A 21,134-nucleotide genomic window follows, 5' to 3' on the forward strand; every position below is an offset into this window, starting at 1 on the left:
GCCCGAAGCAGCGCTGCTTCTCCTTCACATTTGTTTTTCCAGACATGATGCTGCCCTCTGAATCCAATACTGCAGAGACTTGTTTTCTGCCAAACAGCAGGATTTAAGTTAACTATTATCTCAACCTGCTGTCCGAAGCTATAACTGCCTTTTTATATCTTAGTCAGAAGTATTTTGGTGCTGGCTTTACAAAGCTGCGTGTGGAGGGGATGGGGGTTTTTTTGGAGGGGTGGGGGGAAGGCTTGCTACCCTAAATAAGGTCTTTTTGATCATATTCTGAAGTGGCAGCACAAAGGGAGAAGTATTCTGCAAAAAAAAGATAATAGGTACTGCATAATTTACCTTGTTAGGCCCAGTTGAAGTGCCTCTGCCCAGTACATAACCTAAACAGAGGGTGTGGGCACTGACAGCCCGTCTGCAGGACAATTAACTTGCTGGAGGTGTGACTTCAAAGTCACTGAAATATTATTTAATTCTGGGTTTCATGCTGCTTTGAAGTTACAGCAACGCTGTAGCAGTTCAATTGGAGTTTACCTCTGAAATCAAGCTCTGTAAAACAATTTTGCCAGCTACTCTAATCCTAAGTAGGTCAGCAGAAGCTTAGCTAGTAGTGCCTTGGATAGGTTGCTTTTCAAGAAGTTAATTCAAGCTGATTTTCCTGAGGTTTGCTGGGTAGGCAACCCAAAGAATGGGAAGTGAAAAGCCCGGAAAACCAAGCAGAACATCAGTACAAAGCAAAAGGATAGGGCTCAGACATTCTTGTTTTTATGGAGTGTTGAGTACCACTGACTGGTTCACTTTTCATTTCATTATATTATAAATTGATAGTCAACCTAATTTCCTCAAGACTCAGTTTTCCAGTGGGTGTTTAAATACAGCTGTATGCAATTTTTATTTTTATTTATTAGAACACAAACTCAGGTCCTTTGTTTTCTAGTAAAATGCTCCAACCATCCCTCCTATGGAAGAAACAATCCTTGAAAAGTGGAATAGCTTGGTGGATGACACTCAGAGCACACCCTCATCAGTGTGCCTGAAACCGTGAATTAAAGCACACCCTTGGGAAGCCACCACAGATCACCTGAAACTGAATCTGGGTCTCTCAGTATTCTACATAAAAGCTCCCCTGGGTGCAAAGTGACTGCATACTACTTCTTTCTCCAACTAAATTTAGGTACCACTCCAGCAGCCACTAAATCACGTTGTAGACGAGAAAAAATAACCACAGGTCCTGCTTCTGAAACAGTGGTATTGCCAGATAAATACTCTAAAAAGTTTTTCTAAAATTATAGGAAAGGAAAACGACAATGTGTCATCAGGGACTGAAAACAGTCATTATTTCTTAAGCCCCCCTAGCAATTGTCAGATGAGGTTGCTAAATAAAACGTTGGGCCTCCCTTAGAAATCAATAACCTTTGAAAAATTAGTGACCAAACAGAAATGGAAGACAATCCAAGGTAAGTCTATGGACAAAATAGAAAAAAATAAGTTTGAACTACCTTGCTGAAGATGAAATAGTGGAAGGTGCTGCTGGGTGAGAGGTACTAAGTGAGGGTTAGAATATCTCACGTCTACAACAAATCACAGTTAAGAAAAACTGCCCACCTAAGGGAGTTTGTCCACCTGCCAAGTGAAAAAACAACAAGAGAAATACTGGAACCTAAATTCTCCTGGACATTTCTCCTCACCACCTCAGTGATTTGAACTGTGCAGCTGCAAACTACGCCCAGGCACTGCCTGGGGATCAGAGAGCAACCTCGTGGGTTTAGCACCAAAACACATACCATGAAAGGAAGCTTGGGAGGTATTAGTGTATTATTGCTTACCTTTAATCCCATTTTGTATTATTCCACTAACCATTCTGGAAACCACAGTTCCTCCATTTCAAGTTGTAAATATCCTATGAAACTTCAACATTGGTCCTGTTCAGTGCTGATAATGAGCTGTGTATTTGACAACCCCATTGAGCTGCTAATACTTTAACATTTTCCAGTGGTACTGTAATATTTTTAAAGTTGGTTTAAAACTAGGAAGGATAACAGTGCTAATGTGACATAAAGCAGATATTTAGAACTGAACTAGTTAAGTGATCTGAAAAGTTTGGGTTTTCCTTATTAATTTTAGGCCTTTCTATCTTTCAGGTAGAAGATCTTTGCATTACTTAGAATACAGACATATTTTTAAGAAAAAATGGACAAGTCCTAGCAAAAGGTGCTGTGGGTTTTGTTTTGCCAGGTGTGCTGGTTTAAAAGTTAACTAGCAGGGGAAAATGAACTCAAAAGAGAGACCACAAGTCAGAATAACAATTTATTAAAACAACACAACAAGTATGATTATACAGACAAACAACCGAATTCAATCCACAAAAACCCAAATGTACAACGCAGCACCCTGGGATATGAACAAGCAGGGTTCCCTGGGCCCCCCCTGAGTCCCAAGTAAAGGGGGGAGTGGAAAAAAAACCTGCTGGTGGGAGAGCTATTGCAGTCCAGTTGAGGGTGGTGATCTCAGTCTGGTTGAGAGCGGTGAGCTGTAGTCAGGTTGAGAGCAGTGAGCTGCAGTCTTCCTCTGGATCCCACGAGTGGAGAGAGTGGCAAGGTTCTGAAACTCCAGGTTTATATATTCTCCAGCTCAGGCAGCAATGCTTAGCCCCTCCCCCAGAGTGGGGAATTCCATAAAAAGATGTTCAGTCCTTCCCTCAGAGTGGGGAATTCCATAAAAGGGTGTGAGGGTGCTCAGTCAGGGAATTCCACAAAAGGGCATGAGGACAGGAGCATGGGGGGGGGGGCACCTCGCAGGCCTCTACTGACAACAGTTTCTGGGAAATGGCATGGAGGGCTATAGAATACACAGTTTTGGGCTACACCCATCCAATGATGAATTGGTCCCAGCTGTTCTAACTAGGACACCAGGGAAGCTATAAAATAGCAGTCGGATATACTCAAAGTCCATCCAATTAGGAAATTCTTTTGAATATAAAATAGACTGCAGAACTTCTGCAGGTGTGGTAAAAAAGCCTAAACTTGTCTGAAAAAATCATGCCACCTTTTTGTCTCACCTTTGTTTATCCTTATCTGATTCATCTTTTCCTAGTTACTAATTTTCTTCCTTTTTTTATATTTGTGTATGAAGGTAACAAGAATTTACAGAATTATGTAAATGCTTGGAGTTGCTTTCTGTTCCACTAGAAAATAATACTTGTTTCTTTGGAATGGATATTCAGAATGAAAAAATTAAACCCATTTCTAAAATGTTGTCATTACGTTTCCCTGTATTACTTAGCTGTAAAATCCAATTCCTAAAATTTCAGTCTTTGCACAGAATTATTATTTACATACTGCTGCAATATCTGAATAAATATTGCCTAATTCTTCATTTGTTTTCTCAGTTCAAGTGGTCTCATACAAATGTCCAAAGGACTGCAATCGTTCTCATACCTCATTTTCTCAACAGGCAGTGTTTTCACACTTCTGTGTTGCTGTAATAAGTATTAGAAGTGGAAAAAAATTGAAATGTGTGCTCAAACATTTGCCAAAAAATTAGATATCCAGGACTGCTCCCAAGGAAAAGGGAAAGAATTCCCAGTCAGCCATTCATCACCTACTCCCCATCCATTCAAAGAGCATACAAGGGAGCAGGATACTCCTTCATTTAGTGAGTCTCATAAAATTCAGGAGTACCTAAATTAGGTGCCTGTTCATGTAGTTTTGAACAAATGCTTGATTTCTCTGTAATGTGTGGAAATTACTTGTTAAATGTCTCAGGCTTCCATGAGATACTGGTAGTGCCTAAAATATCACGCATCAGAAAGGAATGACCTTTCCACGAAGAAAACAGTCATTGTTTATGTCTTTTTAAATGCTGATAAATCTATGTGATACCAACAACCACAGCAAGATTTATTGTGCAGTACCCTCCAGTACACAGACACCATCAGGTAACTTTGCATTCTCTGATGAATAAACAATTGAAGTCATAATTGTTTGTGCATTCCTGAAAATGTCAACAAAATCAAACATCTGTCATGCCAGAAAAGGAAACGTGGCTTGTTTAATACACTTAGTGCTCTACTCAGCCTTGAAAAGGTCCCTCTGATTTTAACAAGCAGTCTATAATTTATTGGCCTCTGGTAAATGACCATGTAGTGACAATAAAACTGTGACCATATTTGGTTACCCTTCAAAAGACATATTTGATTGAGATAACACATCATATTTAGCACAATCTGTTTAATGTTGCTTTTGTATATACTCTCACCCTTCCAATTATGACCAACTCCAAGATAAAATCAATTTCACCAAAGTAACCCTCATAAACCCCGGTCCTATCCCCCCAAAACAAGGAGAGCAAGCCAGGACAATTGCCTTGAAAGCCATCAGTTTAAGCAACAAACAACATACAAAGGCAGCATTTACTCCTCTGTCATTTCAGTGGCAAAAAACAAAAATCCGTATACAGGTCTTAATTGTGGATTGAAACTTTCAGCAACACGCAGGTGTTGCTCGTCTGCCAAGATCACAGGGCTGATTCTGTGTTGGCTTCCTGCATCAGGCTTCCTGATCCAGTCCTGAATCCTGTCAAATAACTCATGGTAAGTGCTGCTTGTTATCCCTGCTGACCTACACCAAGGGGCTGTCAGACAGCCCAGGAATGTCTCATTTTGCACAGAGCCATTTAGCTGAAAACTGATCTTTTGAAACTGTTCTCCATATCCTTCGTTATTCTCCCACTGGCCTGTACCCAAAATAATCTCTAGTGTCAATGAGAGGGAGATATTTAGGAGTGAATACGGACACAGTGTGGCAGAGAGGGTCGTGCCTCCTTCTCCAGATGGTGCTGAAACATGCGTAAACCCCCTTGGGGGTTCAGTCAATTTTTTGCTTGATAGCTATTGTAACCTAATATAAAAATGGGCTCATTTGGCCCTAAAAACCCTGACAAAGTGGTAATTCTTGGTACTGATCAGCTGGTTCTGTTCCTCCTTAAAATAAGAAGCCTAACCCTGAAAAGATAGTATTATGTGGGAAATCAGAATAAACAATGTATTTCCCAGCCTGGTTGGCAGGTCAGAGTTAGCACAGATGGCGAAAGTGTTAATCACATCACTGGACAGCTGGTGGAAGCTGGCCCAACTCTCTTTCCTCTGCTCTTCTTGAATCCTGAGCCAATTCTGTGACCTGGCTCCCAAAATTAATTTATAATATTTGGGTGTAATTTGGGACAAGAAAACAATACTTTTAGAAGGTATATGCTTTGAGGAAAGGTGAATTTGTGGTGCTTTAGATGTCTAAATCATGGAAAACCTTATACAAAGGAGGAGAAAGGACATGGACTGTTCTTCCTTTCTATTGATTTCTAGTACACAAGAGAGACACCAGGCCAAGTGAGGATTATGCTACTGGGTTTTTTTCATCCCAAAAGGATTACAAAATGCTTGATGAAGTGTCATTTTTTTTCATGCCTGCCAGTAATGGGAAATGGGTATTACAGCCCTCTGTGCAAAGGTTGATCACTGCTTCCCTGAAAGAGGACAAGTGGTCCTGTGCATCCAGTTCATTCCTACAGGACTCCTGTGGGAAAATGAGCTTGAACTTTGGCTGATTGGATAACCAGGCTTTACACTGGATTGTTACTAGGCTCTCCCATTGCCTATTTTCCCTATTTTAGAGCTTTGGTTAGGCTGACCTTTTCAACAGCACACACATGTAGGCATGGACATGGAAGTTGAACTCACTTTTGAGGCATAAAATGGCATCCCTGAGGTAGTGGAACAGTGTCTGGGACCACTTGTTCTCATGATTAGCTTATATATCTGTGTCATGGTTTAATCCCAGTCAGAAACTCCCCCCCACGCAGCCACTTGCTCACCAAACCCTACTGGGATCAGGGAGAGAATCTGAAGGGTAAGAGTGAGAAAACTCATGGGTCGACATTAAGACAGTCAACCACCACTCCCTTTCCATCCTTTAATATAGTACAGAGACATCATTCCCTTAGTCTGATGACCATTTTGGTAAAATGTCCTTTATATATCCAGAAATGTTCACAAAATGACCATTGAGTTCATTTAATCCATGATCTTGGGCTGCATCTGTGTTGATGGTCACTCAGGACGCAAGAGTTGTGTTGTGTGGAGTTAGTGGGTGCCAAATCCAGCTCAGCTCTGGTCACTGCTGCACTTGCACTGCTCCTTGTCAGGCTTGTCCTCTGTTGTTCGGTGGTTCCTGCTGTAGGAATTCCTGTGACCTGCCACTCAAATCATGGTTACGTGAATTTAAAAGCATATTCCTTACAGTCCTTTGGGATCAGCTACAGGTGACCCATGAGGAGAATGTAGGCAAAAACTTATGTCTCGTGGTAAATATACTCATTTGGGGAAAACAGTGTTATTTGAAGATGTGCAACTGCCTGCTAAGCAGGAATTCAATGGCATTTCTCATTCCTGTATGTCCCCCCAAGTTCCTTAAAATGATCATCTTACTTCATGAGGATCAGCATGGCCAACTCAGATATGGCAACACACTTTCTGAGCCCTTTCTAATAACCAGTGGTATGAAACAAGGTTGCATTCTTGCACTAACCCTACTCACAATCTTTTTCAGCATGATGCTCCAAAGGGCCATGGCAGACCTCAATGAAGAAGATGGCATCTACATTCGATATCGTACTGATGGAAGCCTATTCAACCTAAGGTGACTGAAGGCCCACACTTAAACCATCTTGTCCATGAGCTGCTTTACACTGATGATGACGCCCTTGTCGCCCACACAGAAGTAGCTCTACAATGTTTAACATCCTGCTTTGCAGAGGCTGCTGAGCTTTTTGGGCTAGAAGTCAGTTTGAAGAAGACAGAAGTTTTCTATCAACCTGCACCTCAGGAAGTCTTCCATCATCCCCGTATCACCACTGACGAATCAGAGCTCAGATCAGTCCAGCAGTTTAATTACCTGGGTAGCTTCATCTCCTCAGATGGTAAGATTGACAGAGAGATAGACAACAGGTTAGCAAAGGCATATAGTGCCTTCGGAAAACTCCATAAAAGAGTTTGACGAAATAAACACCTAAAGAAAAGCACAAAGATCAGTGTTTACAGAGCCATTGTGCTCTCTACGCTTCTATATGGGTCCGAATCAGGTCATTTACCACCACCACCTGCCACTCCTAGAATGCTTCCATCAACGCTACCTTCGTATAATCTTAAACATCCACTGGTCAGATTATGTGACCAATACATCTGTTCTAGAACAAGCAGCAGTCACAAGTATTGAGGCCATGTTGATGAGAACACAGCTGCGTTGGGCAGGACACGTCTCAAGGATGAAGGACCACCGCCTCCCTAAGATCTTGCTTTATGGCGAACTTGCCACTGGCTGCCGCATGAGAGGAGCCCCAAAGAGGAGATACAAGGACTCCCTGAAACAACATCTCAGCCTTGGCCAGACTGATCTTCATCACTGGTCTACTCTGGCCTCCAGTCAGGAGGTCTGGAGACACACTATCCATAAAGCTGCTGCTTCCTTTGCAAATGCACGCAGAATCGTTCTTGAGGAGAAAAGACAATGCAGAAAGAACCGTGTCTTGTCAATACTATCCAAGGAGTCTTTCTGCTGTGCCTTTTGCAACAGGACTTGTCTATCTTGCATTGGCCTCTTTAGCCACCAGCGCACTTGCAGCAAATGTGGGTAGAGTCCTTCCCAAATCTTCGTTCGCAAAGCCTAGCCATGATGACGATGATTGGATTAGGAGTACTCTAAACAATCTTTCTGCAGATGGCATAACTTCCTTGCAAGAACACATTGGTTTGAAGAAGTAAAGGGTGTGGAAGAGTTAGAAAAATATCAGACAAATTCAAAGAGATCAGGTACATGGTCTAAACACAATGTGAACTCAGGACTATAAGACAAAAAGGCATGGGGAGGCATCCTAGGCAAGGACCTACATATAATTCCGTATTTAGTATCTCTGTATAATTCTATTATTTCCTATTTCTTATGTTCTTGTGTGTCTGCTGCTGGCTGACCTCAGAGACAGGACACTGCACTAAGAGAACCCCTGGTCTGACCTGGCAAGGTTGTTTCTATGCAAGCAGGCTGGAATATTGCCTTAAACAACTCATCCTTTCAGATGCACCTTTAAAAACTAGATCATGTTTCAGAGCTGCGAAGGGTATGGCTGATCTTGACCATGAAGATATATTTCTCTTTGGTTTGCATTTTTAATCATAATGAAGTCCATTTTTCTACTCTTGGTCATATTGCTATTTCATTTACTTAGGTTGTAATGATTAAATCTAATTTACTACTCTGTGAAATCTTAATCCTACTGAAGAGTAATGGGCCTAGTACACAGTTCAGTTAAGAAACATATTCACCATATAACCTCCCTTTAGTATTTCCATTTATTTCAATAAAACTAGCTGGCACATGAAAGAAAGACATTATAGTGGCCTTTAATCTCCAGAAAATTGTAGAATTTTTAATGCAAGCACTGAAGAGATATTTTGATCTCTTCCTGAATATATTATTTTTCATGAACAAGAAAATCCAAAATAAATTCAACTCATAAAATCTCTACTCTAAAGAAAGCCACCTGCTTTTTATGCTTGATCTTATTTTACAAGTACAGCGTTATCCTCTTCAAATATACAAAATGTCAGCTTGAAAATACAGGGGAAAGGGCTTCCACAGTGAACCTGATATCTCTAAAAAACCATAAATGGAAAACCTATTACTAATGAAGTATTCTGACTTTAATCATGTTTGTTCATTAATCCGATATATTAGGTGATATAAAAGGAGGAACAATTATCGCCTTGTTCACTTTGATTTATTTGGCTCAGTGCCTCCTTACCTAGGTAATGTAAAATAAACTGTGCTACATGGGTCATTTATGATGTGATTTAATAAGATGCTTTTTATTTCTAACCTGCAGGGAAACACATTAGTTTGCAAGTACCTGGGAAAAAAAAAAAAAACAAAACAAAACAAAAACTCAAACAAGCAAACTAATAAAAACCATAAAAACCCCAACAAAAGAAACAAACAAACAAACAAACAGACAAAAAAAACCCACAAAAAAACCCCAAAACAAAACCCCAAACACCCAACAGTATTTCTTTTGCTCATTTTCTATTTTTATTCAGTAGACTCCAGCCTACCAGGTAATTTAAAGCATGTTGTCACAGTGGCAATGTACTAAAACAAGACTTCAAAACCCACATAAGGAAATGGTGCCTGGCCATCAAAATAAGGAAGGTTGTAACTACAAGATTGACCAGTTCTTAAGTTCCTTTGGGTATTTCTGAGTACATTAAATTTCTTCCTTGTCATTGTCTGAAAAAGGTTCATGTTTTTGCTTAACAGCACATGCTGTCTGCAAACAAAATTATGTTTATGTAACAGGTACCTGAGAGAGACCTGGAGGCAAAAAAAATGAGCAAGGAAATTGGTTTTCTACAGACACACTGAATAACACAGGCAAGTTTACCACACTCAAACTTACAAAATACCCCATTTCTATAGCTTTTAGGTTTTTTTATGATTCACTTGTACACATTCAGTGGGAGTATCTTTTAGCTCAACTCTGCAGATGGCACAAAGTTAAAGGAGCTAGTATGTAAAAATCCTATGCAGGGATATTCCACATATTGTCAGTGGAAGAGCTGATGCTGATGACAAAGCACTGCAGCAAAGATTTAAGAGCACATATGTTTCCACAACAAACCCCTGGGTTTTTGTCACTCAAAGTTTTCAGACATTCTCATTTGAAACAACATTGTTTACTTCAAGATTTAGCTGGAAAGATATTCATGACTAAAAAGAGGAAAAAAAACACAACAAACCACTGATTGCACTTTTTTTTTCTGTATCTAAAAATAACTAGCACTTTACCAGACAGCTTCACAAAGAAATCTTCATATGACTCCATTTTGGGGGGGGGGGGCATTTCTTTGTCTCAACTCCAGTGGTTGAGACTTGTGTATCCACCACTGGATTGTAGTTCCTATTTGCTAGTCTACAGTCTCTTTCAAAGCTAAAAGCACTAGTACAAAATCTCTCACTGTTGCTTGAAAAAATCCCAGCCAATAAAACAAAAAGCTCTACCAAGTGCTTACTTCAAGATGAAGTCCTAAAATCCAGCATCTGTAGTCACCTGAGTTTTAGAAATGTGGCTGCTCAACCACATGAAACGGTCTGAAGAGGTGGTGAAGGGGTCCCTGTAAGGTTTTTGGAAGGAATTTAACCAACAACACAAAGCTGCAAGAATTGTCATTCTCCCATGTAATTTAGATGAGGATGGCAGGAGTACACATCATTTCAGCTGTGCTTTATGAGACACCCTTGGATGATCTGATATGTAATGAGAAGAGGTACCATGTCAGAAACTACTGATGGTTAAAATTCATCTGTAATCTCTCTGTAGGTGAGAACATCTTCAGGTCTGCCTGTACCGTTGCACAGATTTTGTTCTACAACAGGAAAGACAAGTTACACCATTGTCCTGAGTAGAAATTCAAATTCCATGTTTACAATGGTGTTCCTGAATAATTTTTTTTTTTAGTTAAAAAATATGCATGTCTAAGATGCCAAGATGCCTCCAACTCTGAGGGCCCAGCACAGCAAGGACATGAAGCTGCTGGAGCGAGTCCAGAGGAGGCACCAAGATGATCAGAGGGATGGAGCAGCTCTGCTGTGAGGAAAGGCTGGGAGAGCTGGGATTGTTCAGCTTGGAGAAGAGAAGGCTTTGGGGTGAGCTAATTGTGGCCTTACAGTGCCCAAAAGGGCTACAAGAAAAATGGAGAGAGACTGTTTACAAGGTCTGGAGTGACAGGACAAGGGGGAATGGCTTCAAACTGACAGAGGAATATTGGGAAGGAATCCTTTCCCGTGAGGGTGGTAAGGCTCTGGCACAGGTGTGCAAGTTTCGATCTGGCTTCCTGCCAAGTCCCCGAAACTTGACAACAAGGACCTGCTTCCCAGAGAGGGAAGAAAAAACCCGACTTAAGCAGCCAAAGCTATAGTAAAAAATATATATATATATTTTTCATATAAGACAGATATGTACAATGAGAATACTATACACCACAACTCCAGAAATCCCAAACAGCTCCCCAAAAGGGAAGAGGGGAAGGGAGAAGGGAAAAGGACAAAAAGGGACAAAGACCAAACAAGTCAACCAGCCAACTGAAGGTAAATTTGCAAAATCTCACCACTTCCCTTTGAACAAACAGGATGGCTAGACACGGCCCAGCACTCTCCCCTCATGCATGGCAGATAACAGCAGTCACTGCAGGCCTCAGCTCTAGATAAGCCAGACCGAGACAGGGACCCACTGCTCTCGAACCTCGCTGGAAAGGAAGAAAGTGAGGTCCCTCCTGCTGGCTTTATTTATACCTCTGGTTAGGTAAAGGAATAGCATGGAATACTTCCGTGTTCACCTTCCTAGTTCCTTCCTGGTTTCAAGCTGGTCTCCAGGAAGGCCTAGAGTGAAACCATCACATCAGGTTTCCCAGAAAAGCTGTGGCTGCCCCATCCCTGCAAGTGTCCAAGGCCAGGTTGGACAGGTCTTGGAGCAACCTGGGCTAGTGGAAGGTGTCCCTGCCCAGGGCAGGGGTAGAACAAGATGAGCTTTAAAATCCTTTCCAACCCAAACCATTCCATAATTCTATGTTTTTTAGTATACAGGTAAACTAATTTCCAGTTAAAATTATTTTCTCCGAAGGCAAAACTATCCAGAAAATATTTGTTTCTGTTGCTGCAGTGACAACATCTGATGGTGTATCTTCTGGCTGTATTTATGCATGTGAAGTAAAGCACTTACCCAATTGGATATGACGGTAGTACATCAATACAGTCACATAATCCATAAACATTTCTCTTTCATAAGCTCTTACCACATTACCACTGATTATTTAGAAAAGGAAATAGTGTTATATGACATCCTTCCCTTTCATGTTTTTAGCCTTAAGTGTGGTTAACAGGTGAGGAACAGGGATGTAAGATGGGGAGAAATCTGAGGCAAGACTTGAAATCGAGTGATTGAAACCACTTCAAAGACCTGCAAGAAGAAGTTGCAACTCTATTTCACAAACTGCAGCCTGCATATATCCGGTGCAGGTTTGGGCCAGAGTGTCACAGAGTGCCAAGACCTCCCTTTGCCAATCCAACCCATTTGCCATGCTTAATAGCTAAGGCAGAAAGTTCAACACTCAAAGAACAGTTGTGGGTAACAATAAGCCAAAATAAAATAAATTTGAGTGGTTTTTGCTCTGTGGAAGCAGATATGCTGAAGGTGGCTGTACGGCTTGAGAGATTCTACAAAAAAAAATCTATTTGTAGATTCAAGTTACTCAAAAAATATTCATAAAAAGCTTCTCTTGATACAATTCACAAAGAATCACACAGATTCCTCTGTAAGATCATGCTTCATTACTCATTGAAAGTAGAAAAATGGATTCTCTTAACTCCAGGGGTGGAATCAGATCAGGAACTAGTGAATGTGTTGAAGCTGCTTTTACAGGCAATAAAAGATGATATTTTGTGGTTTTGTCACAGCAAACCTGACTGCAGTAGAAGACAAATGGTTGTAAGAAATTATTTATGGCTAGATTTTGTGTCATCTCTCTTGTGCCTTCTACCACAAGTTTAATTTAATAAAAACATAGGAAACAATCTTGGTACCTGGTTTAAAGGTTATTACTGGTCTTTCAGAGAATCTAATCTTGTCCTGGGCTCCGTACTGAGCTACATTAACTAACATTTCCTTTTTAAAGACATTATCATGCCATTTGCAGGCCACTGAAACACTGAGTTGCTACTTTTTATTTTAAACTTGGTTTATATCCTTGTTGTTAGTCTTGGACTTCCACTTCACATAAAGAAATGGTTTGCCTGTACCAAGGATCCTACCTGAAGCTTGTGGCAGCACACGCTGCACAGAGAGCACAACACAACAAAAAGAATGTGCTCTACTCACTCAGGAGAATTCACTGCTGTTCATTATAGTGTTGACTTAGAGAACAAGGAGATCTGCCTCAAAACAGCAGTGGCCAGTGGAGTGTGTCTGTCATTCAACAAGATAAACTATATGAAACCTTTTATCCTGCAAGAAGCTGCAAAGCAACCATTCCTCTACAGTACATATGGAAAAATTAATAATTGCACAGACTTATTTATCAATTTTACGTGCTTAGGGTCTTTTATTTCAATGTTTAGGAATCAGCTTACTGTTTTATCATTTCCATGTTTATACCATTGTTAGTGTCAAAAGGATTTGCTGAAAACATTCTTAAATGTAGACATAATTGACTCTAACAATACAGTACATCAAAATTTTTTATTGCTATTTATAGCATTCAAAAAGGAAACCCTTTCCTCATCAGAGGCAGATCAACTTATTTGGAACAGGTTGATTATTCCAGGCAGGAACACGTTGCCCAGAGTAACTGTGTTTGCCCCTGGATCCCTGAAAGTGTCCAAGGCCAGGTTAAACGGGGCTTGAAGCCACTTGGTCTAGTGGAAGGTGCCCCTGCCCAAGGCAGGAGGTGGCACTGGATGGTCTTTAAGGTCCCTTCCAACCCAAATTTTTCTATGATTTTATAATTAGATGATCTTTCTTATAAAGACAAACAAATTTCCCAGGCAGTTTGACCTTTTTTTTTTAATACTATTTAAATCACTGTAGACCTGCATATAAAGAGTAGCATATAACACTTTATTATCTTCATATAACACGAAACAAAAAAGAGACTGAATAACCTATGTGGTAGATACCTGTGTTTGATGGAGTGGGGATGAACAAGATGTAGTAAATTTTTGCAAGGCATGAGGAACTTATGTTGTGCTCCAGTAACACATCAATATGATTTTGTGTTGACTTCTTTTGCTCAAGGGCTGAATTACTCCCGTTAACAGAACATGACAAACTATATGAGTTGGAAATCCACTGTGGAGGTGATGTTTTGTGACTGGATCAACATTCGGATTTTCCTGATTAATGTAATGGAAACATTCCAAGGCAGAGGGTCTACTTGTCTCCAGATTAAGATCAAATCTCAGAGTTTATCAACAATAGCGAAAGATCTGACCAATGTAACCTGACTGAGAGACAAAAGTTCCTTTCAAACTAACACTTGCAAAATTGATCTGATTTCATCTTTCCAGCATTTTTAATTCAACCAAGCAATAACCCACCAAAACACTGCTGGAAACAGTTCCTGCTGATGAAATGGGGTATCTTGCATTGCTGTGGCACAACTGAAAGAGAAAACTATTTCCCAGCCCTGTGCAAGGTGAAGCACCAAACACCTCACACTTATTGATATTACATTTGCATTACTTTCCTCAGAAAGGAGAAGCTTCATCTTAAACTCACTACAAACCAGTGAGAATTTAGCATAAGTGTATACTGAGCAGAAGGGATTTGTCCTTTCTTTGGTACACTAAGTGTTCTGCAAGTCTCATAAATAATTTTTAAAGCTACCTACTGTCATGAAATATGCAGCCAGGCTGTGACTGGAATACTGGGAGAAACTGATATTGAGAGTTCTATGTCTTACAACACATTTTCATTCTCTCACCTGGTATTTTCCCACCTCCCATCTGATTCCCATGAAAAATTTTGAGTTTATCTGTTTTGTAACATCCATCAGTGGGTTTATAATATGCATATTATTGGTAGCAGGCTGGCTGTGTTTAAATTAGCATATGAAATACCCTGTGTGCTGACAGAGAGTGATATGTTCATCTTCTCTGAGAGCATTAAAACAGTGAGCTTGACCAATTTATCTAGTTCAGTCATTTCATTGGTGTTGGGGTGAGTTTTTGTTTTCATATCTGATTAAAATGGGTAAAAAATAGATGTATCAAAGCAACCTAAGTGTTTTTATAAGAATGGTTCACTCTTTAACCCCAGTCTTGTGCCTATTTTAATTTTCTTGGTATATAGTGCCCTCTGCAGCATCCCTTCAACTTTTGCAAGGTTCCAGGTACAATGCACTCTTTGACTGACCCTTAATGCACCACTGGCAAGGGACATACATAATCCCAGGAAGTCTGCATAGCTCTCATGTTGCTTTGCAGCATATGCTGGAGGTCTAATGTTTCCCAGGCTGCAATAGGCATCAGGAAAAGATTTTCTAGATTTGGAAGAGACCATCTGTAAGTAAGTCAAAAGCCAGACACGTAAAGCACAAACCCCATACTCATTAAGGCAGTTATAACAATATTATTTGGAAAATGGCTATATATATATTCTTTCTAGTAGTCATAATATGCATTTTATGATGCCTTTCAGCTGAGGGTTTCATTTAGTAAGCATTAACTATTTATTCCTGTGGGGTTTGTAGAGGACGTGATACACATTATTAGTACCATTTGGGGTACAACTGATTTTTTTAAATTTATTTTGATTTTATTAGAGATTATTAAAATCTCAGTGTATGCTGTAGTGTATATTTATTTAATCACAAATTCATTTCAAAGAAGACCTTTAATGACAGCAGTTTCTAGGTCAGACATTTTTGTCTTCTGAAATTCTCACTTGCCTGTTGTACAATTTGTCTCTACATTATACAGTCTCTTATTCAAAGAGAACTTTTAATCTTTTATGGAGACTTGATAGTCCCTGATTCATAAAAGAGTAAGATCAGTCAGAGAAGAAAAGCTGGGATGAGAAAAATAAGAGCTAGACAAATATCTGTCCGGAATGGTTTAGCTTTAATTGGGGCCAGAACCTTGACTAGGTGACCTCGTGAGATCATCTTGGTTTCCAGTCCCGTTTTTTGTTACCCCATGAACAACTTTCCTTGATAGGACCTCTTTTCTTTTCCACTGTATATGTCAGAGGAGAGGAGAGCTAACCATTTAACCTTGTGGTGTGGGGACATTTCATCCAACTCCCACCCAACTTTGGAAAATACACCTTGAAATACAGCTACATAGTAAATATTATATATTTAATAAATAAATGTGTCTAATTTTCCCTTTTCTGTCAAATCCAGTGAATAAGACATTTATGGTTCATTGATAGGTGCTCCAGGAAATTTGGCATATCACCACCAAGAACTACTATATATATATTATTGTATTATATTATGTTATGTTATATTAGAAGTCCAAAGCACTATAAATTGCTTGAGCTACACAGATCCTTCCTGCTTGCTTCCTGTCCAGCAAAGCTGCAATTATTTTAACTTGCAGGACTACACCAAATTTTTCTGTTTGATTTGGTAATTCATTCATCTGCAAACAGTTCACAAAGTGAGAGAGAAAAGCTGTTAGATGAGGAAATGACTGTGAGGTATTCACTCACCTCTAGAAGACCAGAAGTGTCTATCAGCAATTGACATTGAGGAAAAAAAATACTGCAGTAAAATATTCCAAACCCACTGACATTTCAGGGTCTTTGGTCTTGTAATTCAAGACAAGACATCATGTTGAACTTTCAGCCACGAATACACATTTGTAGAGGGGAAAAAAAGAAAAAGAAAAAGAAAGAAGAAGAATCCACTACTTCTGTCATGTCATAAAAATTGAATTACATAGGTGGTGCAGCATGTGTGCTGTAGCATGTAGTGGGCATGAATAAGAGGAACAAGTTGATCACTGAATGAATCATTGCTTTTCAGATTGTTCCTTCTTTATCCTTCCTCTTTCAAATTAGGCTGGAGCCTACAACCAGACAAAGGAATCACATGGAGTCGAATAAATACTTTATTCATATTTCAAATACACTTGTCCTTTTGAGAATTTTTAATGGATGAAATGTGTTCGTTTTGTCTGAGATTTTTTAGGAACATCTTTATCTGTTCAGGTAACTGAACTGTGTTTTTCCCAACACCACCAGGCTACCATTGTAACTGTCAAACAGCATCACAACTGGTCTGTAGCATCAAGAAGGTGGATTTTGAAGATCGTGCTTTGAAATTCAGGGACTCTGCACAGCGCTGAGGTTTTCCTTGGTCACATAATGCTCTTTTTAATGGCCCAGGTGTACAAAGCAAGGCAAAATGTAAAAACTCACAGGATGCAAATTTGTCAGAAATCTGATTTATCCCTGATATTAACTGTCGGTATTTTTAGAGACATAGGAGAAAATTTACTCTTAACCTTTAGTTTTAATCAATCTTGGCTGTTCTAAAGTAAAGGAAGGAAAAGGAAAAATAATAAAAGAAATGTTAAGCTTGTAGCATATTTGCCATCAGGCTATATTCTTTTTCTTAATCTTCCTGAAGGATGAATATATTTTATGCAGCTAATATCTGAAAATTAGTAGATTCACTGAGCCCTCCCAGTTCATACAAACCTAATTTCTGGAAATACCTTTGGAAGCATGCATGACCATCACTCCCAGACAAGTTCCTTGCTGCCTGTAATTAATGGAAGCTACAAAAATAAACAGGGAAAACTGATTGATTTCATACAAATTTTTCCCAATTAGTGCAAGGAACCTTTTAAGGTTTCTGACTTCTAGAGGAATTATGCTATTCTGATTGCACAAATATGTTGATGTATGCCTGTACGGTCTTGTTTAGACCTGTTGAAGAGGATTTAAAAAAAAAAAATTCATATTGTATTGGGTTCAGTTTACCACAAAAAGTTGGGGACGTGCTCATACAGACATAATGTTACTGGAAAATTGACTTGTCTAGAAGAACAGTGAGTACAGAGATTTAGGTCTCAGTGGGAAGGTCTTACTAAATGTGTTTTAGTGGCATCATATGATAACAACTCTTTCTCCTTCCACACATCTTCTGTTAGCAACTTTGCCCATTTGTGCGGACACAGAGGAAATTGGATAAATTCTGGAGTTCTCTCAGTTTATTGTAATGATATGATCATTGTATTAATGCCTTTAATAAGTTCTTACTTAGGCGATCTTCACAAATGCCTCATATTTGAGGATTAATAAAAATGTTCATTTTAACTGTTCAGCCTTTTTCAAGCAGGATTTTATGGAGACAGTACATAGATTCATCTTTCAATGACTTCCTGTGAACATATGGGTAATAAAAGTATATGTATTAGAATATGTCTTTAATAAGAGCCATATATTTGACCAAGGCAAGACTCTACAAGCAGATAAGTTCATTTTCAAATTTCAAAGAGACCTATAAAAAGCCTATTCATCTACCTCAATAATGCCAGTGCTGAGATTTGAATTTACCACTTCTCCATAAATACTACTTAAAATTTAATTTCATGTGTTCTGCTTGGAATACACATAAAAATCAAGGTTCAAAGAACTTAACGGCTTCTTCTCAATATGTAGAGATTTCTGATATGGGAAAAAAAGCAAGAAATGGACATTGTGACACTGGTGGGACAGAAGCCATGGGAAAAGTAAGGAGGAGCAGTTCCCCAGGGCAGATAGAGGAACTTGAACAAAGGACAGAAGGAACTAATGTTGCTAATAGGTAACAAAATTATAATATTGTATCTAACAGCAAGGACTCACAGATTTAATGAACAATTGCAACTTATTGTGTAAAAGTTGTAAAGAAATAAATAATAAACGTCTTTGCTTTTACTATCATGGGAAATCCATGTCTTCAATTGCCACGTCAATACAGTCTTCCAATGGCCTGCATTAAAATTTTTGGAGTCCTGATAAAGAAATTGAAAGATGCCTTTTATTTTTAAAACATCATGAGAACAATAATGAGTAAGCGAGTGTGAAATGCTCTAAGTCTCTTGCAATGTCTTGTAAACATGTTTGTAATATTGATTACAATTCTGACAATTGTAGGTGTTGTAAGTTCTACTTTTTACCAAACATGCCTACAAAGTTTGCCCAATCTTCTAGTAGCACATGATTCCTTAAACAGATATGGTAGGAGGACCACTTGATCCTCTCAAGTTATTAAAGGCAGGGACTCGAGTGTAGAGGACACTTTCTGGAAAAATTGAAATAAAAATACTTTTCGCCCATCAGTTCTAAGACCTATATTGCTTTGGTGGCTGTGGAACAACTTCTGCTCCCAAAATCTCAGAGAGAAATAGTATCACTGCCTCTGCTCTTCCACTTGGGGAAGAGTATTTTTATCACACGATGGCAGATTATCCCAAATATACCTTGAACTTCCCATGTTAATGAATTTGTTTCTTCCTATTGTTTTTGTGTGACTGCAGACAAGTTTTTATCTTCACTTCTTGAAAGACCTCATTTTTTTCATTCAGCAGTTGCCATTCTAGGTTGGCTAAGCTGGATAGAAACTGCAGTTCTTAGGTAGATGATAAAGAAATCAAAAAAAAAAGTTCTTTGGAGGAGGAAACGAGCAAACACACTGTCATTTCTTAATGGCCATTTTTAAGGTTTGAGGGCTTCCTTGTTTGTTTGTTTTTGGTAAATAGACATGTTGATTTAGAAAGCCAATTTTGATTATAAGATCCTTCTCCGATTAGAGACCACAAATCACCGAATTTACCAACATTTAAATTAAGGTCTTTTGCTTTAGAATATACAAAAATAGTGCAGAATATAGAAGAAATTTTTAGATGGCAGCAAAGGGTAACTCCTTGTAGCATTCATATATTCAAAAGTAGTCCATTTAATCAGCTGAAGAAATATTGTAATAGCTGTCTTGCTGTGGTAGGACACTAAATCTGCTTTAAAATGCATCACCACAGTGAAAACATATGACAGAAGAAGATCTTCACTGACAGTAATTTAATGTTGTATGAAGCTAGTTGCTGAACTTCAAAGAAGCTAGTCTTCATTTGAACATTTCCTTACATTAACTCACTTCTCCCAATTTAGAATATAAGTAAAAAATATAGTTTAGAGGAGAAAAACTGTAGGCATGAAGCCACAGAACTGATATTTGTAAGGGAAACCAGGAGAGAAAAAACGCACACACAGAACTGGGGTCCCCAGCAGATGGAAAAATAATGCATTTTCAAAGATGTTATTTTTGCTTCCTCATCACTTACCTTTTTTGCTTGTTTTAGTAACTAGACAATAAAACACATTTGTACTCCAACAGAGAGAGCTGAAAATACAAGAGAAATCTTTACAGAGGATGCAAACACCTCTCCTGTCTCTGAATGCCATCCAACCTTTAATTAACCATGACCAATATATATTAATTATAAATAGTGTGTATAAATATAAGTATTTATTAATTCTCCCAGGCATATGGAGTTCACTTAGCCCTGTAAGGCCATCCATCTAAGAGAAGGACACTCTAATTAAACGTACGTCCTGAGAAGCTCGCCGTCACTGTCCAAGCTCACTCGGCCCTGGCAGATGACCCTTAGGATTAAAGGGTGGGTCCAGTTCCATGCATACTGCGTCTCACCTAAAAAATCCATTGTGCAGGCTCAAAGGATATATCCACGCTTGTAAAGCCCTGTAGCGACAGGCGAGGGACAAAATGGCAGGTGAAAGGTGCACTGGAAGCCACAGACCCAACCCTGCATGCATGCGGTTCGGGATATTGGTCGCTTGAGACTGACCCCAGAGACAACAGTCTATTTCGACAGCATCCTGAATGACCAAGCAGCCTTTTTCAAGGAGACCACTGCTTGCTTTCAGAGAGGGGCCTAGAAAAGGTGGCCTAACCAAAGCTCATCTCCACCCTTTATCCGGTTGGTTAACCGCAGCCAGTGGGCATTTTCTAATGCGGTCAAACAAAGATTAAGAGACAAAGGCATACACCCGCCTTCAAAGGTGCACCCAAATTAACTCTAGCATGCTGGAACATCAGAAACATGCTTGATACTGTGGGTAGTGGACATCCTGAGTGTCGTTCTGCTCTAACTGCCCATGAACTGTCACATCTCAACATCGACATTGCTGCTCTCAGTGAAGTTCATCTCCACGAGGAAGGCAGCCTTAGAGAATGTGGTGCCGGTTACACACTCTTCTGGTCAGGTAAACCCAGAACTGAAAGTCATCTTTCAGGAGTTGGCTTCATGATTAAAAACTCCATTGTCCCTAAACTTGAAAATCTGCTGACAGGTCATTCTGATCATATTATCTCCTTATACCTTCCACTACACAAAAAGCAACATGATGTTCTCTTTAGTATATATGCCCCAACTCTCCAAGCTGACCCTGCCAAAAAACATAAATTCTACACCAACCCGCACCGCCTTATCCAAAAGGTTCCTGCAGATAATAAGATCATTATC

This window comes from Corapipo altera, unplaced genomic scaffold (assembly GCF_003945725.1).
Source record: "Corapipo altera isolate COAL_440 unplaced genomic scaffold, ASM394572v1 61411, whole genome shotgun sequence".
NCBI classification, from domain to species: domain Eukaryota; kingdom Metazoa; phylum Chordata; class Aves; order Passeriformes; family Pipridae; genus Corapipo; species Corapipo altera.